This window comes from Adiantum capillus-veneris, unplaced genomic scaffold (assembly GCF_014529385.1).
Source record: "Adiantum capillus-veneris isolate H3 unplaced genomic scaffold, ASM1452938v2 Hic_scaffold_325, whole genome shotgun sequence".
Taxonomy (NCBI): domain Eukaryota; kingdom Viridiplantae; phylum Streptophyta; class Polypodiopsida; order Polypodiales; family Pteridaceae; genus Adiantum; species Adiantum capillus-veneris.
In genome coordinates this window covers 1,447,888-1,468,058 of record NW_028221436.1, presented here as the reverse complement: position 1 = coordinate 1,468,058, position 20,171 = coordinate 1,447,888, and positions in this window count along the sequence as shown.

Below are 20,171 nucleotides of genomic sequence, written 5' to 3'. Positions count from 1 at the left end.
TTGCCTATGTAATAGTCCTTAAAACAATATCGGATGGCTTTCTTGCTCCCATGTCTCACATTGGTCTTTAGGTAAGACAAGTGGTGACCTTGAAAGTATGGTCTCATATCTCGATCAAGTGAAGAGACATGAAGCTTAAATATCACTACTATGTATCTAGTGTTAAACTCCATCGAGACAAAGACTAGATAGCCAAATTGCAGTCGAGTTTAAGTGAAAAATCCATTTGAGCTAAGGTAAAACTTATAGTGCCTCATTTTTCTAGGATTCTACCCCATCAAGGAAGTTAGAATCTAGCACAAACCAATTAAGACTCTTTTGGAGCCTAGATAGGACAATTCGTGGAACTTATGAAACTTATTATTGAGTTAGAGTCTAGTTTAGATAAGCAAAAGATCTTCAAACCAGCACTTGACTTTCTTACTATTCAATATTCAAAGTCCCTTGAGGCTAACAAATTACATACCCACTTGTAACCTAACTAATGAGTAATTATATAGATCTAAGCAAGTATATATAATGAGTCTTCAAACTAATAATCCAAGGGAAGAGAGTAGCAAGGTCCACTACTTGTCCAAGCTCAGCTCTAGACAACATAGAAAGATGCTAGTTCTACTAATTGTCTAATTATAGGCATGGAGAAATGATAGAAGGTTGACCACTTGTCCAACCTATCATCTCTAGTAAGATGGGAGGTTTGGCCTTAAGATTCACCATGTAACCAACCTATACATCATTGTATTATGAAGAGTAAAAAAGCAAAGCTCCACCACTTGTCCAAGCTAGTTCTAAAATCCACATGGAGATAAGCAAGCTCCACCATTTGTCGAATCTCTCTTCCATTAAAACATGAAAAAACTCATCTATGTTGTACAGGGGGACTTTTTTCCAAGGTCCACCACTTGTCCAAGCTAGGATCCCTAGTAGCACGAGTGGTTTGGTCTCAAGATACACCACTTGTACACTCTATGTCATTATATTAAGAAGAACTATGTATTAAGGTCCACCACTTGTCCAACCTATAAGGTTATATCTTAAATGGTATCCTTTCTCACCACTTGAAATGCCCATGATATGTTTTACACGGGGGTTTCATTCCAAGGTCCACCACTTGTCCAAGCTAACTCTATTCAAACATAGAGAGAAGCAAAGGTCCACCACTTGTCCAAGCTAACTCTATTCAAACATAGAGAGAAGCAAAGGTTCACCACTTGTCAAAGCTAGGCTCCGTTGAAGTATGGAGAGAAGTAACCTCCATCATTTTTCCAAGATAGGTGCCATTCAAACATGGAAAGAATCAAGATCTACCATGTCTCCGAGATTCTAGGCTCCATTGAAACACCCTAAAACCATGATATTTTGTACATGGGGTGTTTACATTCAAGGTCTACCACTTCTCTAACGTATTATACCTAGTAGCATGAGTGATTTGGTCTTAAGATTCACCACTTATCCACTCTATGTCATTATATTAAGAATAACTGGGTGTTAAGGTCCACCACTTGTCCAACCTATAAGGGTATATCTTAAATGGTATCCTTCACCACTTGTCAAGGTCCATCACCACTTTTCCAACCTATAAGGTTATATCTTGAATGATATTTTTCCTCATCACTTGTAATGTCCATGCTATGTTTTACAAAGGGGTTTTGTTCCAAGACCCACCACTTGTCCAAGCTAACTCCATTAAAACATAGAGAGAAGCAAAGGTCCACCACTTGTCCAAGATAGGCTCCATTGAAACATGGAGAGAAGGATGATCCACCATTTCTCCAAGATAGGTTCCATTGAAACATTGAGAGAAGCAATCTCCACCATGTCTCCAAGCTAGGCTCCATTGAAATACCCTAAACCCATAATTTTGTACATGAGGGGTTTACATTCAAGGTCCACCACTTGTCCAACCTATTATCCCTAGTAGCAAGAGTGGTTTGGTCTCAAGATTCACCACTTGTACACTCTATGTCATTATATAAGAAGAAATATGTGTTAAAGTCCACCACTTGTCCAGCCTATAAGGTTATATTTTAAATAGTATCCTTTCTCACCACTTGAAATGCCCATGATATGTTTTACATGGGGGTTTCATTCCAAGGTCCACCACTTGTCCAAGCTAACTCTATTAAAACATATAGAGAAAGAAAGGTCCACCACTTGTCCAAGCTAGGCTCATTGAAACATGGAGAGAAGGAACCTCCACTGTTTCTCCTAGATAGGCTCCATTGAAACATGGAGAGAAATAAGCTCCACCATGTCTCCAAGTTGCTAGGCTCCATTGAAATACCCAATACCCATAATTTTTTGTACATGGGGGGTTTACATTCAAGGTTCACCACTTGTCCAACCTATTATCCCTAGTAGGTTTGGTCTCATGATTCACCACTTGTCCACTCTATGTCATTATATTAAGAGGAATTAGGTGTTAAGGTCCACCACTTGTCCAACCTATAATGTTATAGCTTGAATGGTATTTTTTCTCACCACTTGTAATGCCCATGACATGATTTACATGGGGTTTTGTTCCAAGGTACACCACTTGTCCAAGATAAATCTATTGAAACATAGAGAGAAACAAAGGTCCACCACTTTTCCAAGCTAGGCTGCATTGAAACATGGACCTTAATACCAAATTATTTCTAGTAGCATGAGTGATATTTTGTACATGGGGCGTTTACATTCAAGGTCCACCACTTGTCCAACCTATTTCCCTAGTAGGTTTGGTCCCAATTTCACCACTTATCCACTCTATGTCATTATATTAAGAATAATTGGGTGTTAAGGTCCACCACTTGTCCAACCTATAAGGTTATATATTGAATGGTATTTTTTCTCACCACTTGTAATGCCCATGATATGTTTTACATGGGGTTTTTGTTCCAAGGTCCACCACTTTTCCAAGATAACTCTATTCAAACATAGAGAGAAACAAAGGTCCACCACTTGTCCAAGCTAGGCTCCATTGAAACATGGAGAGAATGATGCTGCACCATTTATCCAAGATAGGCTGCATTGAAACATGGAGAGAAGCAAGCTTTACCATGTTTCCAAGCTAGGCTCCATTGAAACACTCTAGGGGGTTTTATTTCAAGGCCCACCACTTGTTTAACCTATTATCCCTAGTAGCATGAGTGGTTTGGTTTCAAGATTCACCACTTGTACACTCTATGTCATTATATTGTGTTAAGGTCCACCACTTGTCCAACCTATAAGGTTATATCTTAAATGGTATCCTTTCTCGCCACTTGAAATGCCCATGATATGTTTTACATGGGAGTTTCATTCCAAGATCCACCACTTGTCCAAGCTAACCATATTCAAACATAGAGAGAAACAAAGGTCCACGACTTGTCCAAGCTAGGCTCCATTGAAACATGGAGAGAAGGAACCTCCACCATTTCTCCTAGATAGGCTCCATTAAAACATGGAGAGAAGTAAGTTCCACCATGTCTCCAAGATGCTAGGCTCCATTGAAATACGCAAAACCCATGATATTTTGTACATGGGTGATTTACATTCAAGGTCAACCATTTCTCCAACCTATTATCCCTAGTAGGTTTGGTCTCACAATTCACCACTTTTCCACTATATGTCATTATAATAAGAGGAATTGGGTGCTAAGGTCCACCACTTGTCCAGCCTATAAGGTTATACCTTGAATGGTATTTTTTCTCACCACTTGTAATGCCCATGACATGCTTTACATGGGGGTTTTGTTCCAAGGTTCACCACTTGTCCAAGCAAATTCTATTGAAACATAGAGAGAAACAAAGGTCCACCACTTTTCCAAGCTAGGCTCCATTGAAACATGGACCTTAATACCAAATTATTCCTAGTAGCATGAGTAATATTTTGTACATGGGGGGTTTGCATTCAAGGTCCACCACTTGTCCAACGTACTTTTCCTAGTAGGTTTGGTCGCAAGATTCACCACTTGTCCACTCTATGTCATTATATTAATAATAATTGGGTGTTAAGGTCCACCACTTTTCCAACCTATAAGGTTATATATTGAATGGTATTTTTTCTCACCACTTGTAATGTCCATGATATGTTTTACATGGGGATTTTGTTCCAAGGTCCACCACTTGTCCAAGCTAAATCTGTTCAAACATAGAGAGAAACAAACGTGCACCACTTGTCCAAGGTAGGCTCCATTGAAACATGGAGAGAATGATGCTCCACCATTTATCCAAGATAGACTCCATTGAAACATGGAGAGAAGTAAGCTCCACCATGTTTCCAAGATGCTAGAGTCCATTGAAATACCCAAAACCCCTGATACTTTGTACATGGGGGGTTTACATTCAAGGTCCACCACTTGTCCAACCTATTATCCCTAGTAGCATGAGTGGCTTGGTCTCAGGATTCACCACTTGTCCACTCTATATCATTATATTAAGAAAAATTGGGTTTCCATTAATGGATCTTTCAATGTAAATGCAAAACTTTGATAGTTGTCTTTGTCCATAGTTGCATCAAGCTTTATCAAGGACTTACGAGCATCTTGACATTCTTTATCAAACCACCTTTTGCGTGATCTATCTTTGTTGATACCATGGAGATGCTTTATAGCAAAGCATTCTTTGGCACAAGAACAAATAACTTTCTTGAAATCTTTCTATTTAGTTTCCAATGGTACATCATATTGAAGCTTCTTCATCCATAATTTTTGCTCAACCATTTCAATGTACATTGATGCCCGTTTGAAATCCATACATAGTGATAATTTCTTTTTCCTTTGGCTGAGATTATCGTGCTTAGATGCTTCTCCACACGAAAGGTCAATACATAAGGTGCAATGGTCAGATTCCGAGGTCCATTGGCCAAACATAAAACTCTTTATGCAATACATGATGGCTTCGGAGTATCCCCATTATGTCTCCTACATATAAATCCATTGGTTTCACTCCACAAAGATACACCATTGGCAATGAGTATACCCGTGCTATTACACATGTGTAAAAGTAACTTTCCATAGTGATCCGGCTCTTTCTCATCCATTGAAGAACGATCATACAAGTGAACTTCCTCCAACTCCCTTGAAATATATGGCATATTAAATTGTTGAGTATCATGTTGCAATGTTTTTGTGCGAGCATTCATATCTCCAAATACGATAGCATCACCTCCACCTTTGAAATAAGCAATGTCCTCTTCTAAATCAAAAAATGGATGATCTTTATCCGTGCAAGCATAAAAAGGGAGAATCATGAGGAGGAATGTAGCAATTGGCTATAAAAATGGGTGCTCTTTTTGGTGTCATAATTTTCAGCCATATATAGCGTTTTTACTTGTCATCTTTCACAATTGATACAAAATCTTTCAATCCTTTTTTAACCATACATACTATCCCTCCTTGTCATCTTCGTTGCTTAAGATTCTTCGACCACATCAATGAATGTACATTGTAATTCTCTAAGCCGTTAATCCTTCGTGTATCATGCTCCAAGTTTCAACAAGAAGTACAATATCGACTTTGCTTGTTAGTTCATCAATGCCAACCCCTGCATTCCATGGGTATCCATTACAATTATTGTAACTCGGTCTCATAGGTAATGCATCCTTCTTTGCTCGAGGGACTTGCCTCCTCCTTGGGCACATGTTCTTCATGAGAGATCTGCTTGTTTTTCTTATTCTTTTCCTCATATGCCTTGCAACGCATATTTAGTTTCTTAATAGTGAGATCTTCGCATACAAAACATTTTGTATCCCTCAAATAGATCCAACTATTATCAAGGATAATCTTTCGCTTGGTCTCATCGGCATGGTGCATACAATTGGCCGTTCTTCTGAGCGAGGAACTCCTTGCTTCCCCACTCTATGTGCTCCATAAACCATAACTCCGGACATGCTAGAGTGGGTTTTGAAGAAATCTTCAATAACAATGGCAAGAGAAGGAGATGTCTTTAGCTTCTGTTCGGGAATTCCACGAATAAAAATGTTCTTGGAACGTCGCTCCTGCTCCTTCAACTCCTCCACATCCACATCCTCAACATTCTTTGTTTGAGCCATATCTTGCATAAGTGAGAAATTAGAAACCACATTGCTACCACATACATCAATCCAAGACTTGTTTGTGCATACATTTTTCTGTCACATACATCTCGGCTCATGGTGTCAAATTTCTCCTCTTTCAATACATGGTCATGCTCTACTTTGCTCATCCGCTTCTTCAAACCATTCAAGTCCACAAGAGAGCGTTTACATTCCTTGATTTCCTCTTCAAGTTGCATCAAACGTGTTGTTTGTAACTCAAGTGTCCTCTTGAGATTCTCATTCTCAACCACAAGGACCCTTAGTGTGCCATTCTTCATTGCAAGTGCTCGTAAGTCTTCACCTCGTTTGTTTACGGTCCCTTGCAATGATACCAAGTATGCCATGATCATGGTTTTCGATGTCGTTGGTTGGGTGGTTGTGTTGCTATTTTCACACTTAGGAGATCTTGGATCATTTTTCACAATGGTTGTGGACCTTGTTGTTGAAGAAGAATCCTTGCGAGTGCCGGAAGACATTGTATGTAAAAATAAGAGATGAGAGTCAATTTTCTTGAACCTGTTCACTTCGGAAATGTTGATAGAGAAACGCCTTCCATGGCTCTAAAAATTTATGTCTTTACATCAATGTGTAGAGGGCTTTGTGCTCTTCAATTGAGACTATAGATCACTCAAATCGGAGTTCGGATGAAGAAGTTATGATCAAAAGGATGAACTGCTGTCTACTAGGTCAAAAAATGACTGCGTTTTTTGTTGGAGAGAGAGAGAGAGAGAGAGAGAGAGAGAGAGAGAGAGAGAGAGAGACTTACGGCGATAGAATTGTAGGGGTAGAACAAGAAAGATGTACGAAACGGACCGCGTTGCAGAAGGGATGGTGATCGAGTCGAGATGGCCCGTTGCAAAGTTGAGAAGGAAGTTGGCGATGTTGCAGCGAGCTTAGCATGTTAAAAGTCCTTCATTTCTCCACTAAATGTGGAGGACATAAGGTGAGATCATGAGAGGTTTAAATTTTGAAAAAGTAAAAAGATGAAAATTCTCTATTGCTGGTACATCTATCTAAATGTGGAGGACATAAGGTGAGACCGTCAAAGGTGTATATTCTAAAAAAGTAAAAAGATGAAAATCCTCTGTCAGGGAAGACTTCATTCCCTCGGTATGGAGAGAGAGAGAGAGAGAGAGAGAGAGAGAGAGAGAGAGAGAGAGAGGCGGCCCTACTGCATGGATGTCGGGCAGTGTAGAACCCGACGAGGCTAAGGTTCTCACCACCATGGCTGATAGAGAGCTGTAGATGCTCCTAGCGCTCTTGGATAACTCGGGCGAGAGAGAGAGAGAGAGAGAGAGAGAGAGAGAGAGAGAGAGAGAGGTGGCCCTCTTGCATGGGGGACGGGCCTCTTATGGCGGAAATCAAGCCTCATGCCTTTCTTATTTGCACCTCGCTTGAAACCCTTGCACCCCCGGCACTAAAACTCTCTCTCTCTCTCTCTCTCTCTCTCTCTCTCTCTCTCTCTTAGCCTTGTAGCTAGGTGTTGTGACGGCCTCTCTTTGGGTTTGGGTATTGTATACGGCCATATCATGTACACGGTCATGCCTTGTTTTGTATCTCGCCATCTCATGTAATTTTTGTCCTTCTATTATAATTCACAAGTGCCCCCCTTTTATGGGAAAAAAGGGGTGTGTTTACCGGGCTTAGGATCCTATCTTGATGAGTAATGGCCACCGACCCAGCCACTTAATCATACCAAGTACTTAAATACAAGGAATGTGTTTAGGAGTGTATTCACATGTGGAGGGTATACAAAAATAAGGACAAATGAGCAATGATGTGTGTGCATATATGTGTGTACAAACAAGAAAAAACATGACAAATGGCCAAGCACAACCAAAGCAAATTAAGATGTGCAGACTGCAGTAGCCCAAATCGATTCTCTAGACATCAAGAAAGCTGTCCAAAATGCTGTTATCCATCGAAATGAGCTTCATCCTCACTAAGTCGTCAATGAAAATTGTGTTTGAGCATGATCCAGGCAAGATAGATATACACATTGAAGTCGTCCATGGTGACGGCGCGGTCTGATTCTTTTTAGTAAGGCGCGTGGTGACAACAGATCTGACGCTCTTCGAGGAGAGCAATGTGCATGTAGTTTCTTTCAACACCTCCTTTAATTTCCCAATCGTAACCTAACCTCACCTCCAATTACACACTCAATACCGACGCTGCAAGTTTTGATGCAAACCCTAGCCTCCTCACAAGGGGAATTGCCGCCAGCCAGAGTCGGAATGGGCGCAATTTTTTTGCTGCTCGCTGTAGCGAACGACCTTAAGTCCATCCCTGACATTGATAAATTAGTGACAGAAGAGAGTAGAGTGTGATGAGAGGGTCAAGGAGGGAGAGTGGAGTGGAGAGAGGGAGGCGAGCTAGGAGGGGTACTGATATACTCACTTGCAAATTTCCAAGAGAAAATCAGAACAGTGCCTTGATGGAAGACATGAAGAAGCTGAGATTGCAATATACAATTTCTGATTCGAGTCGACGAACAGTTTGAAGATTAGTAGCTCTACGCGAGAAAGAAGCAAATGTGAATCCCAGCCAAGATAGAGATCATCAACCCTTCCAATGGATCAATGCCTTGGTACGACAAATAATGGATATCGAGGTACCACTGTAAGTCTGTACGTGGCACCCTTTTGATTGGCATGTCACCGTTTGCACATGTCGTGGCCAGCGACTTCTCTAACAAAATAATAGGTTTGCACGCATGTCTTTTTAATAAGAATCTTGAAAAATCCCTCTCGGCTAGGAGAAAGGGAAAAGGAAAGGCTAAACTTTTCCTTCAAAAATGACTAATCCCTCTAATTTGTGAAAATTTCCAAAATACGCCTCAAATTGCTACCTCCATGGTTAGAACCGCATTTTCTTAACGGAGCACGAGATTGAAATTGTCGATGGTGTTGGCTACTTCCAGTTCGCTTGCAGACATGCCATTATCTCCACTACCTCTTTCAATGCCGACAACGATAATGCCATCATTAAGTTCAATCTCACCACCCTTTCATTTCCCACCTCGCCCCTTCTCTCTCTCTCTCTCTCTCTCTCTCTCTCTCTCTCTCTCTCTCGCTAGATTCGTTAAAAGCTTCTCTTTCGCTCTTCAATCCCTCTCTAGATTAGTCATTCTCGTACTAGATTGTTATGGTTCTTTCTAGGGACAATTCCGAAAATAACGCTCCTCGCTCTAATTTGTGGAAATTCTCATAATATGCTTCAAATTTCAAAAGTACCTTTCTGCCTATTTTGTAAACTTTATTCGTTTTTGTAATATGAGTGCTTGGCATGTGATTTGTCACAAATTGTCTTGCAAAAAAAGACAACTATGTCTAAAAACAGCGAAGCAATTCATTTTCAAAGCCTACGAAACGAACTCAAATTCCAAAAAGCTACAATTTTAAATGTTTGGAGATATTTAATATCAGAACCAGGGTATTCGGGGAATTTGGACTGCGTAACAAAATCGGTGGCGAGTTTTGGGCGCAGATAGAGGATGCGGACAATGCAGGCAGAGGGAGACACGGTGCCAAGGGGAGCTCGGAATCGATTTCCTACCTGCCACAGCTGGGTGGGGATGCTTGAATTCAAGCGAGACAAGCAGCCAGTTGGAGACGAGAAGTGGGGCGAGGCTGGGCTTTTTTTTTATATGTAATCCGTCGCGCAGTCTGCATACAGCTCACTGTGGTGAATTGGTCCAGGCGAACGATTGCTCTGTAACCTCAGTGCTAGTGTTCGACCGTAGGCGGCTTGCATAAGAACATTTGATGAGGTCAGAGAGATGCCAGTTGAAGGCATCTTGCCAGATTCCATGTAATGAACAAGGATACTGTGCCAACTAAGCACATGTTTGAACATTTGTTTAAACATGTGCGCGACCAGTAACCAAGATAGCCAGGGCTCCCATGAGAGCTAGCACCCCGACATCTATCGTTCAAATGATAGATATCAAGGTGCCACTGTACATGGCACTCTTCTCGTGGCTAGGGATGTTGCTCTTTCTTAATGAACATGTGTTACACAAATATTCATAAACAAAAAAATGTCTACACGTGTTGTCATGTATAGGACAGCACAACGGTGTCTCTAACAGCAAGTCGTGGGTTCAAAAGCTTTTGTTTAAACATGTGTACGACCGATAATCGGGATGGGCGGGGGTACTGCCACGAGGACCGGCACCTCGATAGCTATCATTCGCCTCTTGCTATAGCTACAATGAGCTCAGAAAGCCATTCAAGGATTCAACGACAAACAAAAGGGTGGGCAAGGAGTCCTTCCAGTAGCATGTACAAGGGCACTGTTTCAACAGAACTTATAGTGGCAATTAAAAGGCTGACGGATGGACTCAAGATGGAGGCGGAATTCCCATTTCGCATGAACCCTTGGGATAAGGGTATAATAGCATACTAGACATACTCGTTCACTTGTAAAAATAATAATTTCTCGCAAGATTCCCCTCCCCTACCCATTTCTCTCCCCTACCTTACAATGCTCTCATGTGTGTCGTGCCCTCTGACTCTCCTTCCAACTCATCTTCTCCATCTCCTCCTCCTCATACATCTCTTGCAGTATGGCCATGAAGCAGCTCGCTCAGAGACACAAAGAGGACACCTCATCCGCAGAGACAAAGACAGAGCAGCTCGCACAGGAGCAACTCATGCGTAGCGAGAGAGAGAGAGAGAGAGAGAGAGAGAGAGAGAGAGAGAGAGAGAGAGACTCCTTCCTCACTCTCTGCACTTTTGCCTCTTCTGAAGCCATAGGCATTCAAGGTGAAAGCATAGGCGATTGCATCTGTCGAGAGTCGGTGACATGTGGAGTGATGGACTACTACACGCACACACACAAACACACACACACACACACATAGAGAGAGAGAGAGAGAGAGAGAGAGAGAGAGAGCATTGCCATGCAAAAAGCAAATGTCGCCATGCAAAAGGACTAGAGAGAGAGAGAGAGAGAGAGCATCCGAGTAGATTCTCATGAAGTTTCATTTTTCAAAATGATAGGCACATAATGGCCGCAATCGGACCTACTCGGTCTACTCTTAAGAAACCAATTAATTTCTATCCAAGATTCTGAAGGAATATTTTCAATTCAAAGCAAAACCATATGTCGATTGTGCCAGCTCAGCTCCACCCCCAATGCGTGCAGGTGATCTTCCCTATTCAAGCATGTGCCTCCATCTCTATGTTTTCGTGGATCCGTACACTGCCTTCATCCTATGAGGTCGAGGATGTCATGGCCCATCCTCGTGCTGACGCATGACCCATCCTCGCCCCAGCCTGCAGAGGGGTCGACCCTCGCCATTGCCAACTCCCCCCTCTCCTTTGTCACGACCTGGCTCGGCACTGTACCTTTGTCCGTTTGGGCCAAACCCTCTTCTTTGCTTAGCACGATCAGAGATTCTTCAGGAATCATGGCATTGCTAGAGCTCCTATGCTTGTCTTGTGCCAGCAATGAGCTGCGATGATCAAAGCAAACGCTGTGATGCGCTAGTCTCAATGCACAAAGACTCTACTGTGCCTCCCATCTCTCTCTCTCTCTCTCTCTCTCTCTCTCTCTCCCCACATTTCTGTATCTGTCATCCCCCTGTGCCCCACTCCTTGCGCCACTGCGCAACAAAACCCCTCCCCTATTGCCTCGTAATGCTGAAGCCTGGCATCAAAGCCGATCGACCTGCACATGCCGGCCACCCTCTCAACATCAAATCGGCCATCCATGCATCTGTGCAAACAAAGGAGAGATCCAGAGAGCCACGTCAGCCACTGAGCTAGCCGATCGGAGCGTACTCCACCTGTACTCCGCTGCAGACAATAAGATTTAAAACTATAATTGGAGTCGGTCGGTTATGCAGGCTTTGGAGATGATTTGCGTTTTTAGACATAATTGCCTTTCTTTTGCCAAGTAATTTGTGACAAATTACATGGTAAGCCCCGAAAACGGATCTCAATTGATTAAAGATTAGAAAATCTTGAACAATCAAAATAGACACTAGTTTTTTTTGGAAATTTTTGAAATTTGAGGGAAATTTCCATGAATTAAAGGGGTATTTTCCTCTTTTACTCTCTCTGCCTTTGCCTTCACCCTCACACCCATCATCTCTCTCTCTCTCTCTCTCTCTCCAAGTGCTGAGATCTATGCCTTGATTAGCTTTTTTTTTGTTGTCAAAGAGGGTATCTTAAAAGATACGCTTTAATCCAACCCAAAGTAGCAAGGTGAGGACTCACGATGGCCTGTTGAAGATAAGGGATGAAAAAAGATTTATCAAAAGTAGGTCTTAATCAGTGTTACAGTTGTATTGTTTTAATATAAAATTGTATTGTCCATATACAGGTGAAACAAAAAGATTCATTTAATATTATAAAATTTTAAATAGCATTTAAGATAAGTCTGAATCATGTCATTTTTTTATTTCCTTCTAGTCGGTACTCGTTACTCGCACATGGCTTATATAAAATGAAGTGGCCCCAATAATAAGGTAAATGGATAATGGCCCCAATAATACACATTGCATATCAATATTTTGAAACAAAATAAAACAAGAAGGAAGTAAAATAAAAAGACACATTAAAAATCAAAACAAATGAATAATTTAATGCCTTCAAATAAGCATAAAAAATGAGAGAATCGTTTATCAATACCTCAATGTTTGAGAAAGGTGTGTCTGAGCTTAGGCTTAAGCCGATCGAAAATCGATATTAGCCGCTTGCAAAAAATGGCGAAGGAGAAAAAACCCGATAAAATATACTAGAGAATAATTTCAAATATTTTGGAAAGGTGAAAAATTGTACTAGCGTTTCCATTTTGTATTTGTATAAGGAGGAAACTTGCCGCTTAAACAAAAAGACTTTCTCAAAGACTGCATCATAAGATCAAACTCCTATGAATATTTTGTTTAATGTTTTGATCTCTAAAGTCATTTTCAAGCATGCAGACAAAGTAGATGTTGCCTTGGAGAATAGCTTTCTATTCCAAAGTTTAAGCTTTCTATTCACAAGACTTTTGAATCCCTTAGGGACACTTGTCTCTCAAAGAAGGTGATGTAAGGAAACAAAAAGGACAACAAAGATATTTTACAAAGAACCTTGCCATGTAGCACTCATCTAGCCAAAGAATCCAACGGCCTCAGTTTTGCAACAACTTTGCACAATGAATCCTATGGCCTTCCAGAGGCCAAAAATTGGCACGGCCTACAAGCCGCAATCGACTAAAGCTTGCAATCCTCTTTTCAAGGAAGAGGATAGATGCAATGATGTACTTCAAAATCAATGCATTCAATTCCAATGAAGTACTTACTATATTGTTAAAAAATCCCAACGATGCAGACTTTACATGGCAACTCCATTGCCATATAGAAAAGGTGAAAAAAACCTTCTTCAAACTCTCAAAATGAGAGGGAAGACTTACATCTAGTGCTACAAAAATGTATACAAATGTATAAAGGCATCCCAGCTGTACACTTGTATAACTACATGTACACACCATTTGTGCAAATGTTATGGCAAACATTTTGTGAATTGTTTACAGTTTTTTGAATCTATGGTGATTCTTGTTTCCATAGCAAAACCCACTGCGGAGCATCTCTCTTTGCGCGAAACTAGGGATTTCTACAGAGGCTCCCTGCATATACTGTCATAGGCCACAATAGAAAGTTGACACCTGGATAGGATTTTCCTAGGTCGTGTGTCCTCTAACTTTTCCCCATACCTAGATAATTTCTTTTTCTAGGTACCAAAGGGCGGGAATTCCCTCTCTTTCTCTCTCTTGTCCTCAAATTTTCTTGACCTTTCTCTACCTTATCCCATTCTGGCCCATACTTGCCCTAGCTAGGAGCTCATTACTACAAATATGGCGCCGGTCCTGCTGCACTCAACCAGCTCTTCATTGCGTGTTAACGCCATCTCTTGATCCCCCTCTCACCTGTACTGCACTACACTACATTAGCGTGCACGAATGACAAAGTACAATACAACAAGCAACAGTGCTCTAAGGAAGGACAACAAGATAGCGGACGTGTCGTGTGCCTATCTCTATTGATGACAAGGTGTGGACGCAAGGCATTTGATTCTCCTGATCCGACACATTGCGCTCTGTAGTAGCTCGCGGTCAGTTTGACGCTTCATTTTCAAGATTGTTTAAGGTTGGTTTGTCTCGCAGTATTGTATCTTTAATTTGTTTAATCATTGCAATTTGAGGCATTTTGAGAGAGAGAGAGAGAGAGAGAGATGGTGAAATGAAATGTTATAGTAACGTCTTGTAAAGGCCAAAATGGCATGTGAGACCAAATTGATACATTGGTACGATTTAATATGATGTTTGACTATAAAATAGAATAAATAAAATGTTATATGAAACGTCTTTTAGACCAAATTGACATGTGAGACCAAATTGATATAATCCGGGATATAATCTTGGTGGATTTAATACCGTGTGTGTGTGTGTGTGTGTGTGTGTGTGTGTGTGAGAGAGAGAGAGAGAGAGAGAGAGAGAGAGAGAGGAGAGGGAGAGAGAGGGAAATGAAATGAAATGTTATACTAAATGTCTTTTAAAGTCCAAAGTGACACGTGAGACCAAATTGATATAATCGTGGTGGATTTAATACAATTCTAAGTACAAAATAAAAAAAGTAAAATGAAAGCTAAAGTGAACATGAGTGTCCAAAAATGTCCGACTTTGGGCTCTATCCGAGGATGTAGTGCATCCGTCACTAAAGAGCATCATTAATGTCTGTCTATGTGAATATTGTTGAGCTATATATAGTATCTCTATATATAGCACCCTGGTCCCCTCTATATAAACGAATCTCGTGTGATCAGTAGACACACTTTGGGGCTTGTACATGTTGGTGTCATCTCTCTCTCCTCTCGTCTACATGCACTCTCTCCCTCCGGTTCAACATGGTATCAGAGCCATCCTTCCAAGGAAAGGTTCGGTGTGCAAGACATCTAAGGCGAGGCTCGATGCCTGGTGATGTGGTGCGCAACACAAGGCTTTTATCCTTCCAAGGTAGATTTTTGACCAAGGAACGGGTCGATGACTGTGACGAAACTTTGCGACACAGCAATCATCGCAACACAGAATCAAAGATAAGTCATGATTTTTTTTGTTCGTTCTAAGTTCTTTTTTGTCGATGACATTGACGAAGTTTTTCTACGTCAATCTGCTGTGCTTTTTGACGCTCGTAATACCTAGCTGTGGTCATGCTTGCTTATTTGGTTAAAATAACGTGATGTTTTTTATGGGGCGACCTGCTTGAGGCACTTCTACGTCAATCTGCCTTGCTTTTAGATGCTCATAATAGCTAGCTGGTGGTTTTGGTAGACCTGCTGCAGAGGTTGACGTGGCTTACAAGTAGCAATCTTATGCTAATATATACGAGGACGGGTCCTAGACAATTGCAACAGGGTTTACGTTTCAATAGAGAGAGAGAGAGAGAGAGAGAGAGAGAGAGAGAGAGAGAGAGAACCAGCTTGAGTTGGAGCACGCAAGGTGAAGCACGCAAGCATGGATCAGTTGAAGCGGTAGAGGTGTAAGACGGTGAAGATAGAGAAGCAAGCAGGTGCATACAATGGCAATAGAGTTGAGATTTCAGTAGAGAGGCTAGGCTACACCATGGATTTATAGATTGCATTTGGTTTATGTAGTTGACGCAGCAAATTGTGTTGTCTTCGCCACAACTGCTAGCTATAGTCCCGGGCGTCGCTTTAGATAACTTGCTGTGTACTACAAATTGCATGCTCATAAAACGTAGGGCTTTATTGGTCTTCTTGAGAGAGGCGTCTATTTTATATGGGTGATTTTTAACTGCGGTGCTATTTTAATGATGAGCAGTGGCGAGAGTCTGCTAATTCATGACAGCGCAGACAACAACATGCGCGCCTACAACCGGGCTAGTGATAGATAGAATTGGTGCAGGGGGGGACCAGTTCGTGTGGCGATTGAGACACATGCAGCATCTTGGGATTCAACAAGCCATCTTGCGTTTGCAACTTCATATCTTGCATTTTCCTCCATCTTCCGTTTGCAGCCTGATGTATTACAGGCGTATAAGGGTATGTTTAGTGCTCGTTCATGGGCACCGAAACAACAATTGTACATGGTGATGGAAACGATCACCTCGTTGAGGTTTTGTACTGAAGCAATTACAGCCAGGGTCCGAGGGAAGTATTGAATTCAAGCTGGCGATAATCTAGCGAGTAGACTATGGCATCCTAGTGGTCCACATAGATTTTTAGAAAAGCTTTTTCTTAATGCTGAACAGTCCTCATGAGACTACTAGTCTAAAGATGGCTATACTTTGGTCAAATGATAGCAGGGTTACACTAATCATGCAATTTATGACATGCATGCTACTAATTTTTACACGTTTTTTTCTTTTTTTTATGATCACATCATAGTCATGGTGTGTCGCGCTTCACCCTCCGCAGACCATCATAACAATTTAAAAAATACATTTGTTAATGATATGCATAAGTACGTCCAATGCCATATTTACGTCTTCATGTGTATCATTGACGTAAAAACGACAAGGCTTACCTGTATTTTCATTTTCTCCATTGATCATGGCTTTGGTTCTTGATACATAAAATATTTCACGTAATTTTACAAAGCAATTATCTATTGACTACTCATTGTCTTGAGGTTTTGCAGATTTTTCACAAAACTAGCATCTATATACGTTGCCATGGTACGTAAAGCCATGATGGCGATTACTATTTTACTGTTTTTATTGTCTTGAGGTTTTGCAGATTTTGCACAAAACTAGCGTCTACGTTGCCATGGTACGTAAAGCCATGATAGCCATTACTATTTTACAGTTTTTATTTGAAGAAAGCATCTCTGATGTCATGGTATGTAAATTCATGATGTTTATTCCCATCTCAAAGTTTTTTGTACGCATCTCTAATGACATGGTATGTAAAGCCATGATGATGATTACTATTTTACAGTTTTATTTGATTTGAACTAAACGTCTCTGATGCCATGGTACGTAGAACCATGATGATTGCTATTTTAAAGCTTTTCTGAGCGTCTCTTATGCCATGGTGAATACCATGATGCCATGGTACGTAAAGCCATGATGATGACAACTGTCAGCTATTGAGATCTTCGGGACCCCAATATGTTCATACATCTCGGCTTTGTATATATGTGTGCACATGTGATGACATTAATATTACATTAGCTTCTATGTCATTTGCACATGTGATTGCATCAGCATCATGTTTGTTTCTATGTCGTCTCCACAGCGGCGTCGTGAACCGTTTGTAAGGACAATGTGATGTGGTTATTTCTAACCTTCACGTCTCGATATGTTTTTTGAGTTGATATTGTTTACAGGATGAAAGTCACATCAAGCAATGTGTGTAGAGGCTCAAAGATATTCAAGCTGCTCAAAGATATTGAAGAATTTGCATCAATTCAACTGCATATATTGTTAAAGACCCTTGAAAGGGCACATTGTAAAAGAGGAGTGATGTAGCTCCTTTGAATATTGTAAATGTATATTTAAAATATTTTAATATAACGGTGGGTATATATAGAGCTGTGGGTTTTTCCCTTGAGCCCCCAAGGGTTTTTTCATCCACAGTTAGGGACCTTCAGTTGCGTGGGGGTGTTGAGCTATATATAGTATCTCTATATATAGCACCCTGGTCCCCTCTATATAAACGCATCTCGTGTGATCAGTAGACACACTTTGAGGCTTGTACATGTTGGTGTCATCTCTCTCTCCTCTCGTCTACATGCGCTCTCTCCCTCCAGTTCAACAAATACTTGTATTGAATGTCTCTCACGTTGTGCTAGAATAGTCTTGATTCTCTGATGGAGGTCCATCGATATCAATTTTGTGGTGGCTTTCGTTGAAGTAAGCATCTCGCTCTCCCAAGCTCAATGAATTTGTTAGTCAATATACCTTTGGTATAGATGGATTTGGTGTGTGTGTGTGGGAGAGAGAGAGAGAGAGAGAGAGAGAGAGAGAGAGAGAGAGAGAGAGAGAGAGAGAGAGAGAGAGAGAGAGAGAGAGAGAGAGAGAGAGATATCTAGAGTACACCCAATCCTTCAATAAGACATGCTAAAGAGAGAGACACAAATTTGTCTCATGGTTATTTAGGGTTGTTTACCAAAGTTGTACAATCCACATATTTAAGAGACATGCACACGGCTTAGCCTACCGAGTCAAAAAAATAAAAGTCTAGAAACCAAGAAGAATTTGTCAACTTATGAAAACTCGGGGTCAAACCTAATTGGGTCTCCCTGCTATGGGAAATCTTCTTCCCCCTATTGTCCCTACGATGGGCAAATCCTTTCCCCCTCATGGGGTTGGAATTGAGACCCTTGGCATCTTATGTTAAGATATGCATCCCTTGCCTTGGTCTTTTTTTGCCAAGAATGGGCCCAATATTCCCATCTACATCCACCGTGCCCTTCGTAGACAGTAGTTTTAGCCTTGCATGCTGCCATTTTGTCCACAGCCTATTTCCATTCTTGATGGCTTGCCTCTTTGCTAGATTATGTGAGCAGATTGCCCTTGCTCTTTACCCACCCATGCCACTCTCATTCCACACAACCAAAGAGAGAGAGAGAGAGATCCCATGCTCTATATTCAAAAATTCTGTGAGAGTTGGCTCCGCCGCCAGTTTTTTTCCTATGCTTTATGAGCATCACTTGTAGACATGCTCGTAGAAAATAAAGAGGACAGACAACACGCATTATTTAGTTGATATCTATATCCAATGATGCAACTATAGCGATTTTTGCATTACATATGAAACCCAAAAGATACTTGAGTGTCACGTGCTCACTTCACTTCCGCTACGTGGACATGCTTCTGCCACAATCTTGAAAGAGTCATTAGCTTTGGACCGAGGGTGAGACTTTCGTGAGCATCTAGTAGGATGCGCATATCCAAGTCAGTCATAGTTGCATACCCTCTCTTGCACGTGACAACGTTTCATCATGCAGGCATTTACCACGTGAAATACGTCTTATGAGTCATTTTTTTAAAAGTGACTCTTGGAATTCTTTTTGTAAGTTTGTTGGGAAGCTTTTCCTACCCCAACATATAATTCATTTAAATGAAACCCATTGCAAGGCACTCATTAGAAGCAGAAGAGCCAGGGCTTAGAAGAAGGAAAACACCGCAACAGATAGACAACACCTCAACAGGAGTCCTAACGTTTCTCAAGAAGAAGACCAACGTTTTTTGTATCAGTAAACTAGCTTTTTAGTTTCAGTCCAAGATCAATCCTAGCGTTTTTGGATTCAGCATCAAGCACAACAAATCAACCAACATTCTGGTCTTCAGCCTCAACGTTTGCAGATCAACCCCTTAGCCTCGCAAATCACAATCTTTCGCTAGCAGATTCTCACAGTACCGTCAGAACAACCACTGCTTTTGATTTCAACCAGTGTTTTCAGATTTCAACACCTAGCATTTTGCTAGTGTTTTCACCACTGACGTCGTCGTCGACATAGTCCCAGTTTCCCGCAGTAGATCAAATTTCAATGTTCAGCTAGTAGCATCTCTAGCGTTTTGCGTTCTCACCCCTTCCTCGTCAACATCGATCATTGCGCCACCGACATCTTCATAGTCTCCATCATCGTCATCGACATTGTTGCTGCAGACATCGTCATCGTCATTGCATTCTTCGTCTTGACGACGACACCATCGTCGTCCTTGTTGCAATGACCATCGTTGTCATTGTTGTCGACATACACTCCCTCGGTACCTCATTGTCGTTGACACAGACCAGCAGTACGCGTCGTCGAGGTGATTGTCTTTGACATAGACCCTCAGTACCTCGTCTCGTCAACATCATCGTCTTCGACATAGAACCTAATTACCCTTCAGTGCTCGTAACCCAGTACCAAGTCTATGTCTTGTTGATTATTATATAGTCTATCGGCATAAGGAGACTAGATTGGATGTTACATTGCAAAGAAAAATGGAGGAAATTTCATCTATTACTCTCGACTAGGAATGTCAAGTGCAACGGAAGAGAATAAGTATTTTGCTCGGATCTAGCACTCTGCATATAAACAGAGGGGATACTTTGCTTCACTTCAGAGACTGAATTGAACTAAAAGAAAGAGAGACAAGAGAGAGAAAAGAGACGACATAGGGATGCAGGGTCCCA